The following is a 10,399-nucleotide window of genomic DNA, read 5'->3' as shown; positions in this document are numbered from 1 at the left end:
ACAGCAGATTAGAAAGCAGCCACTGTACTGAGCGCCCGTCTCCGCCCCACACGACGGTTTCCTGGAGAAATTCTGCGGAAGTCTGTTTGAGTTCTGGCCGCTTGTGCCTGGATCCCGGAAGCTTCTGTTGGGGAGCACGTGTTTTGACTCATAGCCCATCCAGCCCCAAATTTGTCTGTGGCGTGCCTGATGCTCCCAGGAAGTTAGTACACAAACACTGCTTAACGGTAAGATGCGTGCCTCTTCTACAAGACTTACACACACACACACACACACACACACACACACACACACAAATACACAAATGTGGTGTCACCTTTCCGGGGAGCATCCAGTAACACAGTTCTCGGGTAAGGTGAACCTCGTACCCCTGGTTTAGTGGTCTTGAGTAGGTTCTTAAGAATTATGAAAATTGCTTGCCATGTTTTTCATGGTTGGTAGTCACCTAATATTATTGTGATTGTGTTTTTATGTGGGTAGGTCTAGCATTTTAATGAAATCTCCAGATTGTAAGAGTACCAAGTCCAAGAGTTTAAGAAAGGTAATTTTAACAGTATTTTCAAGGAGAAAGAAATAGGAGATTTTGTTAAGTTGCCTCTCCAGAAAGTCATTGTTTAAGAGCGACCTTATTAAAATAACCACAAGATGGCACCCGTTTTCTATTTTCAAAATTATGGTAAAGGAAACTGAAGATTCCTTCTGTCTTTCGTCTGTGTTTCCAAGTCCTAATTATAGCTACATCTTGAGTTCATCGCTGGTGTGCTATAAAGCTAGTGGCTTCTGTATCACATTTAAAGTCTGTAGATAGAGGAACTGACCTGAGAATTCCATTTGTTGAACCATGTCTACATTATGGAGAGAATGGCTCAGCTGTTCTCCTAAACATTTAAGAGGAAATGGTAGGGTGAAGGTGTTCACAAGTACTCTATAATGTACACATCCAAACACAGGGCCTCTTCCTGCCCATCTTTATAAAGTATTTCTCTAGCGCAACAGCGATGTGTGTTTTTCATCTCAAAACACAAGTAAATTTCTACAATTGCTCCTAAATCAGGCACTGTGAAGTGCGAATAAATTCTATAGTAAAATATGTACCCTGGGATTTGATTTTATCTAGTTTCTTAATTATAGATTATTGATTCCAGATTATTTTATTAATCTCGTTATCTAGATTACTAATGTTTGTGCGGGTCTAGGATGTCAATCAAAAATACCACTATTGGGGCGCCTGGGTGGCGCAGTCGGTTAAGCGTCCGACTTCAGCCAGGTCACGATCTCGCGGTCCGTGAGTTCGAGCCCCGCGTCAGGCTCTGGGCTGATGGCTCAGAGCCTGGAGCCTGTTTCCGATTCTGTGTCTCCCTCTCTCTCTGCCCCTCCCCCGTTCATGCTCTGTCTCTCTCTGTCCCAAAAATAAATAAACGTTAAAAAAAAAAATACCACTATTAGTTATTTTCCACCAGTTTTTCTGTATCATTTCATAAAAGGAATGTAGCATTTCCAAAATGAGCTCATCGCCTATTTTTGAGTGATCAAAGCCTGAAAGGCTCTGAAAGATTGGTTTCAGAACTCTACACTTCTCCAGGTGAAGCTGTCACATGGCTTAGAAGTGACATGGCTTCTAATTAAGGAAGTCTCTAAAGGCTCTTCCTTTCAATTCAGGAAGACCCTCTGGCCTTCATTTTGAGAATGGTGTCTACTGTGTCAGGATAGGATTCTCCATACTTCAGAAAATGCCTTTTGTATGAGGAGAGGATGGGTATTGGGAATTCAAGAATATAGTTTAGAACTTAAAATTGTATCTAGTCTACTTCTTCTCCACCTTCAGTCTAGATAAAATGAAGCAGACAAAGCATTCCTTTTATCTTCTATCACCATGTAGATTCCATTTCCTTCTGTTCCCCAGTCCTTCTCTAGCAGCCCCTGTGCTCCATTTTTTTCCTCTTCTCCTCCCTTCTCTTTTGCTTCCCACCCCTTCTCCTTTTCTAATACCTATTCTCTCACATTAGCCAAACTGAGTTTGATATAAATAAAGGAAATTTTATTTTTTTATTAAAAAAATTTGCCCATTAATATTTATAAGATGTTTTTGTTTTAACTGTGTATTTTAGTTATATGATAATCTGTTTCCTACACTTGACCATGAGCTCCTCAGAGAAGCTCTGTCTCATTCATCCCTGCCTACTCAGAGGTACTCAGAGGACACTCAAACGTTAGTCATAACTTAGGTGGTCCTGTTTATCTTTCCATAGCTGTAGAAATTATCTAATTCAAATATGGCAGACATCATGGCTGGAATGTATTCTGTAGATCCCATAGGGTCTGCTCAGATGCCTGTGTTCTCACTGAGACATGAGGTATCTTTTTGCATCTTTTCCCCTGCCCTATCTTAAGCTTTTTGCCATTTCCTTTTTTCCTTGTTAAAATTAACACAGTATAGCTGTTTCTCCTAACTTGTATAATAACCTGTCACAGAGCATTATGGAGTCCCTCAGTTTTCCATTTCTAAACTGAAATGTAAAGATTTAATAAATTGATTGGTCATTGAGAAGAAGCTCTAAAACTGAAACACGAGTAATTAAGAAAGAAACTGAAGAAAAGGCAGCAGAAAGAACTGACCATGAATGTAGTGTTACAGAAGAAACATATTGTTAAGATGCATGTACATATTATGGTAGGGTGGTAGGCTCTTATATTGATGGTCTCCAATGAATCATGATTCCCAGAATTTATGATTTGTCATCGTTCCCTCCCACATTGACTCTGGGTTTGGCTATGTGACTTACTTGGTCCAATGGGACATTAGCAACTGTGACACAGCCGAAGGTTGATAAGTTCTTGTACATTGGGATTGGCTTGGAAGCAAGAGAGCTCAGGTTTTTATGGACTTGGGGTTCATAATGCTGATGGTAAAACTCTTTGAAGTAGTTACTTTATCATTGGCTTTCATTAAGTTTCTAAAAAAAATTTTAATTTTATTTTAGAGAGAAAGCGCAGGGGAGGGGGCAGAGGAAGAGAGAGAGAGAGAGAGAGAGAGAGAGAGAGAGAGAGAGAGAGAATCTTAAGCAGTCTCTTTGCTCAGTGTGGAGCCTGATGTGGGGCTCAATCCCATGACCCTGGGATCATGACCTGAGCGGAAATCAAGAGTTAGATGCTCACCAGACTGAGCCACTCAGGTGCCCCTAAATTCTTTTTTATATAATAAGGTGAATTTCTCCGTTTCTGTAGTATAGCAATACCTAAAAAGATGGCTCAGGAAACAGTAGAAGACAAGTTGGAAAATGCTTGAGAAAAGAAAAATAGAGATTTCCTGAATGGAAGTGTTGGAATTTGGGAGAACACATTAAACAGAAGAGGAAAAAGGAGATCTTGAAGGTCACACTCAACATATGGAAAGGATAAAACAGCAACAACAACCAGACTGGACAGTTTATGGAGCAGGACTTTAAAAGGAGGGAAATAATTTAGTAACTGACTGGCTGGAGAGAGTGACTAGAGTCTTAAAAAAAATCTAACAGGTGGTGTGCCCGGGTGGCTCAGCTGGTTAAGCATCTGACTTCAGCTCAGGTCATGATAAACATAAAAAAACATTAAATAAACATAAGTAAACATTAAAAACATTTTTTAAGTCCCATTCAATGGTGAAAATATTTCTAATAATAATAGTCCTTATTGAATTTCACGTGTTTTAAATAATTTCACACATATTAAATAATTTAATCCTAAGAACTCCACGAGCGAAGTACTATCTTCTCCCTTTGACAAGTGGAAAATGTGACAGAGAGAAGCTAAGTAACTTGCCCCAAATCACACAGGTAGTAAGAGGTAGAGCTGGGATAGGAACCCAGGCACAGTGGCCTCAAAGTCCTTTAACTAGCATGCCATAATGCCTTGGAAAATATCCAGTGCCGCTGAACTTCCATTGCCTGTGTAGACCATGTACTCCTGGATTGAGTGTGGATTCTGTCTAGTCCTATTTGAGCAGAATCTATGTAGGCCCTAGAATCTATGTCCTAGGGACGCTTTACCCTGAGGTCCCCACATCCGTTTCAGTTGTAGAATCATCCTCAGCAGATTTCTGAACAGAATCTGTTATTAACCCTACTGAAGTATTTACCCCTTGGGCCTAGTGAGGACTAATCCTACTGCCATGTTCTCTCTTGCAAAAAACTAACCCTTTTCAGCTTTTGGATTTTCTATACTCTAAGAACTTACTTCACATGAATGGGATGGAAATCTTTCCTCTGTCACACCGATTTCTGTGGTGGAGATCCATGGCAAAACTACCCACTCTTCCAGGCTACATTTCTTCTCTTTTCAGGAAGGTTCCCTTAGTTTTATAAATCCTATCCTGACCCTCACAGTGATTCCTTTCCTTCTCAAAAACCTGTAAGCAGCCCTGTTTGGTGGGACTGGCTGCTCTCTCTTTATTACTTCCCCTTGATTTAGGGCTCAGACATTGGTTTTTTCCCTAAAAGATTCTATTTTTGTTTTGGGAAGGCTCCCACAGGCAGAAATATGAAGCCAAGGAGTTATTGAATTATCAAACCACCAACTGTTCACCTAACCTTGCCCACCTTCACCTCCATTGGATGAATTCATTCTCTCCCATTACCCCACATGGACTTAGGGTCAATCACTTTGGTCTTCCCTTATTCATTTTAGTGTTTCTCCTTCTTCTGTGCTTCTCTTCTGAGATTTAACTCTAGAAACTCTTGGTTCCCTAGGGCTCAGGAGATACAAAAATCTTTACCTGGACACTGACTTAATAATACGTGGAGGCATCTATTCTAATTTCCCAAGTTCTTGACTTAAAAGTCTATTCAGTTTTTCTGTAACCACTTTGACTAGCTTTCCCGTCCTTAAAGGGAATATCTCCAAGAGCGCCTGCAGTTACTCAGTTATCTCCTGGGCTTGTGCTCCCTCTGGGAACATTACTCTAGTTTCCTCTGTTAGATTTAAAAAAAAAATTTTTTTTTTCATGTTTATTTTTGAGAGAGAGAGAGAGACAGAACGCGAGTGGGTGAGAAGCAGAGGTGGGGTGGGGGGGACACAGAATCCGAAGCAGGCTCCAGATTCTGAGCTGTCAGCAAAGAGCCCTATGTGGGGCTTAAACCCACGAACCATGAGATCATGACCTGAGCTGAAGTCAGACGCTTAACCGACTGAGCCACCCAGGCACCCCGAGTGGGATTTTTTATTTGTTTGTTTTAGTTTTATACCTTTATGAAGGTAAGGAGAGTTTGCTATCAAGTGGGTTTTTTAAATTTTTATCATGAATGAGTTAAAATGTTTTTTTTAACTTTTTTAATGTTTATTTATTTTTGAGAGAGACAGAGACAGAATGCGAGTGGGTTAGGGGCAGAGAGAGAGGGAGACACAGAGTCCAAAGCAGGCTCCAGGCTCTGAGCTATCAGCACAGAGCCCAACGCGGGGCTCAAACCCACGAGCTGGGAGATCATGACCTGAGCTGAACTTGGACTCTCAACTGACAGAGCCACCCAGGTGCCCCAATGAGTTAAATTTTTTATCAAATCATGTGGGTTAATCTATTGGGAAGATCATGTGGAGTCTCTCCTTCCTTTATGTATGTGGCAAATAGTATTACTATTCTTTAATCCTAAAACATGCTTTAAAACCCTAAGTGTCAGAATATAAGGTGGATTCATACTAGTAAGACTATCAGCACAGACATCACGTTGCCATTCTAATACAATCAGGCTTGAAATAAGAAGCAGTAAAGCATACATACACCAAATACAGAACTTTTTCATCTGAATTCTCTCCTGCTAGAGTGAGTTAGTGAAAGAATTAATTAGATCTGTGGCAGAAGGTCAGCTTGCCCAAGAAGCCAGAATAAACCTCATTCGGGAAGAATATTGAGAATATTGCCAAGCAAAGGAAGAGGCCCATACATACTTACGGAAAAAAAGAAGCCTCGCTCTCCTGGATGCTTCAAATAATTATGGAATATAAAATACTCTCTTCCTTAAAATGGCTTTGTCTCCTGCGAATATTTTACCTTCTTTTGAACATTAACATCTAATTGTCTATGTCACCCAGTGTTCTAGTTGATGAGGATTGTGTAGATATTTCACATATGTGTAAAATGGTTTCTCATAATTAATTAAAGTTGCATTAAGTAAAGTGTAGTCAAGCCACATGGTAAAAAGATTTTTCAGTAATGAATAGAGAGTGAATGGTTGCTCTGTAAATAAAAAAAAAAAAAAGAATGTAATGTGGATTCAATTAACTAAAGTTTATATATAGCATGGTTGCATTCATGTTTATAGGTGAGATTGGCCTATAATTTTCTTATATTGTCTGATTTGGATAACAATGTTATACCAGCCTTATAAGGGTACCTTTCTTTTTCTCTTCTCTGCAAGAGTTTATGTAAGATAGAAATGATCTGTTTCTTTTTTCTCCTTTTCTTTATTTTATTATATTTTCCCATCATGATAAGTGTACTCTTTGATTCCCATCACCCATTCCTGCCATCCCTCATCCAGCCACCTCCCCTTTAGTAACCATTAGTTTGTTCTCTCTAGTTAAGAGTCTGTTTCTTGGTTTCTCTCTCCCTTTTTTTCCTTTGCTGGTTTATTTTGTGTCTAAAATTCCACATATGAATGAAATCATATGGTATTTATCTTTCTCTGACTTACTTATTTTGCTTAGCATTATACTCTCTAGCTTCATCCATGTCATTGCAAATGGCAAGATTTCATTTTTTTGTAACTGAATAATATTTCATACACACACACCACATCTTCTTTATCCATTAATCTATTGATGGACACTTGGGCTGCTTCCATAGTTTGGCTATTGTAAATAATGCTACAATAAACATTTGGATGCATGTATCCCCTCGAATTAGTGTTTTATATTTTGGGGGTAAATACCCAGCAGTACAATGACTGGATCATATGGTAGTTCTATTTTTAATTTGTTGAGGAACCTCCATACTGTTTTGCACAGTGGCTGCACCAGTTTGCATTCTCACCAGCCATACAAGAGTGTTACTTTTCCTCCACATCATCACCAACACTTGTTGTTACTTGTGTTTTGGATTTTAGCCATTCTGACAGGTGTGTGGTGATATCTCATTGTAGTTTTGATTTGCATTTCCCTGATAATGAGTGATACTGAGCATCTTTTCCTGTGTCTGTTGGCCATCTGGATGCCTTCTTTGGAGAAATGTCTGTTGATGTCTTCTGTCCATTTTTAAATTGGATTATTCATTTTTGGGGTATTGAGTTGTATCAGTTCCTTATACATTTTGGATACTAACCCTTTATCAGATATGTCATTTGCAAATATCTTCTCTCATTCCATAGGTTGCTTTTTAGTTTTGTTGATTGTTTCCTTCATTGTGCAGAATGCCCCTTAATGCCCCTTACCCTTTTAGCACATCCCCCCCTCCCACAACCTCTCCAGTAACCCTCTATTTGTTCTCCATATTTAAGAGTCTCTTCTGTATTGTCCCCCTCCCTGTTTTTATATTACTTTTGCTTCCCTTCCCTTGTGTTCATCTGTTTTGTGTCTTAAAGTCCTCATATGAGTGAAGTCATATGATTTTTGTCTTTCTCCAACTGACTAATTTCACTTAGCATAATACCCTCTAGTTCCATCCACATTGTTGCAAATGGCAAGATTTCACTCTTTTTGATTGACAAGTAATACTCCGTTGTACATATATATACCACATCTTCTTTATCCACTCATCTGTTGATGGACATTTGGGCTCTTTCCATACTTTGGCTATTGTTGATAGTGCCGCTATAAACATTGGGGTGCATGTGCCCCTTTGAAACAGCATACCTGTATCCCTTGGATAAATACCTAGTAGTGCAACTGCTGGGCCATAGGGTAGTTCTATTTTTAATTTTTTGAGGAACCTCCATACTGTTTTCCAGAGCGGCTGCACCAGTTTGCATTTGTCTGCAGTGCAAAAGAGATCCTCTCTCTCTGCATCCTCGCCAGCCTCTGTTGTTGCCTGAGTTGTTAATGTTAGTCATTCTGACAGGTGTGAGGTAGTATCTCATTGTGGGGTTTGGTTGGTATTTCCCTGATAACGAATGATGTTGAGCATTTTTTCATCACATTTAGATCTTTATTCCATTTTGGGTTTATTTTTGTGTATTAAATAGTCCAGTTTCATTTTTTTGTATGTAGGTGTCCAGTTTCCCCAGCACTATTTATTGAAGATACTGTCTTTTCCCCATTATGTAGTCATTCCTCCTTTGTCAAAGATTGACCATATAATTGTGGATTTATTTTTGAATTTTCTACTCTACTCCATTGATCTCCATGTCTCTTTATATGACAGAACCATACTGTTTTAATTACTACCACTTTGGAATATAACTGGAAATCTGGAATTGTGATACCTCTAGTCTTGTTTTTGTTTTTCAAGATTGCTTTGACTATTCAAGGTCTTTGTGGTTCCTTACAAATTTTAGGATTGTTTGTTCTAGTTCTGTGAAAAATGCTGTTGGTATTTTGATAGGGATTGCATTATATCTGTAGATTTCTTCAGGTAGTTTAGACATTTTAACAATATTTTTTTTTCTTCCAACACGTAAGCACGGAATGTCTTTCCATTTCTTTGTGTCATCTTGAATTTCTTTCATCAGTGGTTTATAGTTTTCAGAATACAGGCTTTTCACCTGTTTGATTAGGTTTATTCTTAGGTATTATTTTTGGTACAAACGTAAATGGGATTGTTTATTTTCTTTTAATTTTTTTAATGTTTATTTATTTTTTAGAGAGACAGAGCCAGGATGTGAGTGGGTTAGGGGCAGAGAGAGAGGGAGATACAGAGTCCGAAGCAGGCTCCAGGCTCTGAGCTGTCAGCACAGAGCCTGACGCGGGGCTCGAACTCACGGACTGTGAGATCACATGACCTGAGCCGAAGTCAGACGCTCAGCTGACTGAGCCACCCAGGTGCCCCTGGGATTTTTCTTAATTTCACTTTCTCCTGTTTCATTATTACTGTATAGGAATGCAATGGATTTGTGTACATTGATTTTGAATCCTGCAAATTTACTGAATTCATTTATCCGTTCTAGTAAGTAGTTTTTTCGTGTAGTCTTTAGGGTTTTCTATATATATTATCATGTCATCTATAAATAGTGAGAGTTTTACTTCTTCCTTACCACTTGGGATGCCTTTTATTTCTCTGTGTTGTCTAATTGCTATGCTCGAACTTCCAGTACTATTGTGAATAAAAGTAGTGAGAGTGGACTTCCTTGTCTTGTTCCTGACCTTAGGAGAAAAGCTTTCAGTGTTTGACCATCGAGCATGATTTTGGCTGTGGAGATTTCAGATCAGGGCTTTATTATGTTGAGGTATGTTCCCTGTAGACTTGCTTTGCAAAAGGTTTTTATCATGAATGGATACTATACTTTTTTGAATGGTTTTTCTTCATCTATTGAAATGATCATATGGTTTTTATCTTTTCTCTTGCTGATCTGACATACCACATTGATTGTTCCTTTTATCCTGGGAATAAAATCTCCTTGATCATGGTGTATGAATTTTTTTAATGTATTGTTGGATTTGGTTTGCTAATATTTTGTTGAGGGTTTTTAATGCATATTCATGAGAGATATGGCCTGTAGTTCTCTTTTTCTGTAGTGTCTTTATCTTGTTTTGTATCAGAGTGATACTGGCCTCATCAAAATGAATTTGGAAGTTTTCCTTCCTTTTCTATTTTTTGGAATAGTTTGAGAAGAATAGGTATTGACCTTCTTTACATGTTTGATAGAATTCGCCTCTGAAGCTCTCTGGTCCTGGACTTTTGTTTTGGGGGATTTTTTTTTTTTTTTTTTTTTTTGATTACTGATTCAGTTTCATTGCTGGTAATTGGTCTGTTCAAAGTATCTATTTCTTCTTGTTTCGGTTTTAGTAATTTATATGTTTCTAGGAATTTATCCATTTCTTCTAGGTTGTCCAATTTGTTAGCATATAGGTTTTCATAATATTTTGTTATAATTATTTCTATTTCTGTCGTGTTGGTTGTTATTTCTCCTCTTTCATTAATGATTTTGTTTATTTGGGTCCTCACTTTTTTTAAATTTTATTTTATTCTTTTTTTATGAGTCTGGCTAGAGGTATATCGATTTTGTTGATCTTTAAAAAAAAAAAACCAGCTCCTGGTTTCATTGATCACTTCTACTGTTTTTTTTTTTTTTTAAGTTTCTTCGTCATTTATTTCTTAAAAAATTTTTTTAAAGATTTTATATTTTAAGTAACCTCTATACCCATCTTGGGGCTTGAACTCACAACACTGAGATCAAGAGTCACACACTTTTCTGACTCAGCCAGCCAGGCACCACTTTAATATTTATTTCTGCTCTAATCTTTATTATTCCCTTCCTTTACCTGGGTTTGGGTTTTC

The 10,399-nt window shown here is 38.2% G+C and overlaps 1 protein-coding gene and 1 long non-coding RNA gene across 2 annotated transcripts in view; one reads left to right on the top strand and one right to left on the bottom strand.

Annotated features, from left to right (window-relative positions):
* The window catches only part of LOC123588119 (ankyrin repeat domain-containing protein 26-like), a 289,757-nt gene that overhangs the window by 177,626 nt on the left and 101,732 nt on the right, over positions 1-10,399 (bottom strand). The gene's annotated exons all lie outside the window — the stretch shown is intronic.
* The window catches only part of LOC123588127, a 60,450-nt gene continuing 50,172 nt past the window's right edge, over positions 122-10,399 (top strand). The window contains exon 1 of the long non-coding RNA XR_006707718.1: positions 122-227. This is a non-coding gene — a long non-coding RNA (uncharacterized LOC123588127). The remainder of the gene's footprint in view (positions 228-10,399) is intronic.

This window comes from Leopardus geoffroyi, chromosome D3 (genome assembly GCF_018350155.1).
Source record: "Leopardus geoffroyi isolate Oge1 chromosome D3, O.geoffroyi_Oge1_pat1.0, whole genome shotgun sequence".
Taxonomy (NCBI): domain Eukaryota; kingdom Metazoa; phylum Chordata; class Mammalia; order Carnivora; family Felidae; genus Leopardus; species Leopardus geoffroyi.
Note: the sequence above shows the minus strand (reverse complement) of the source record. Positions and strands in the feature narration are given on the sequence as shown.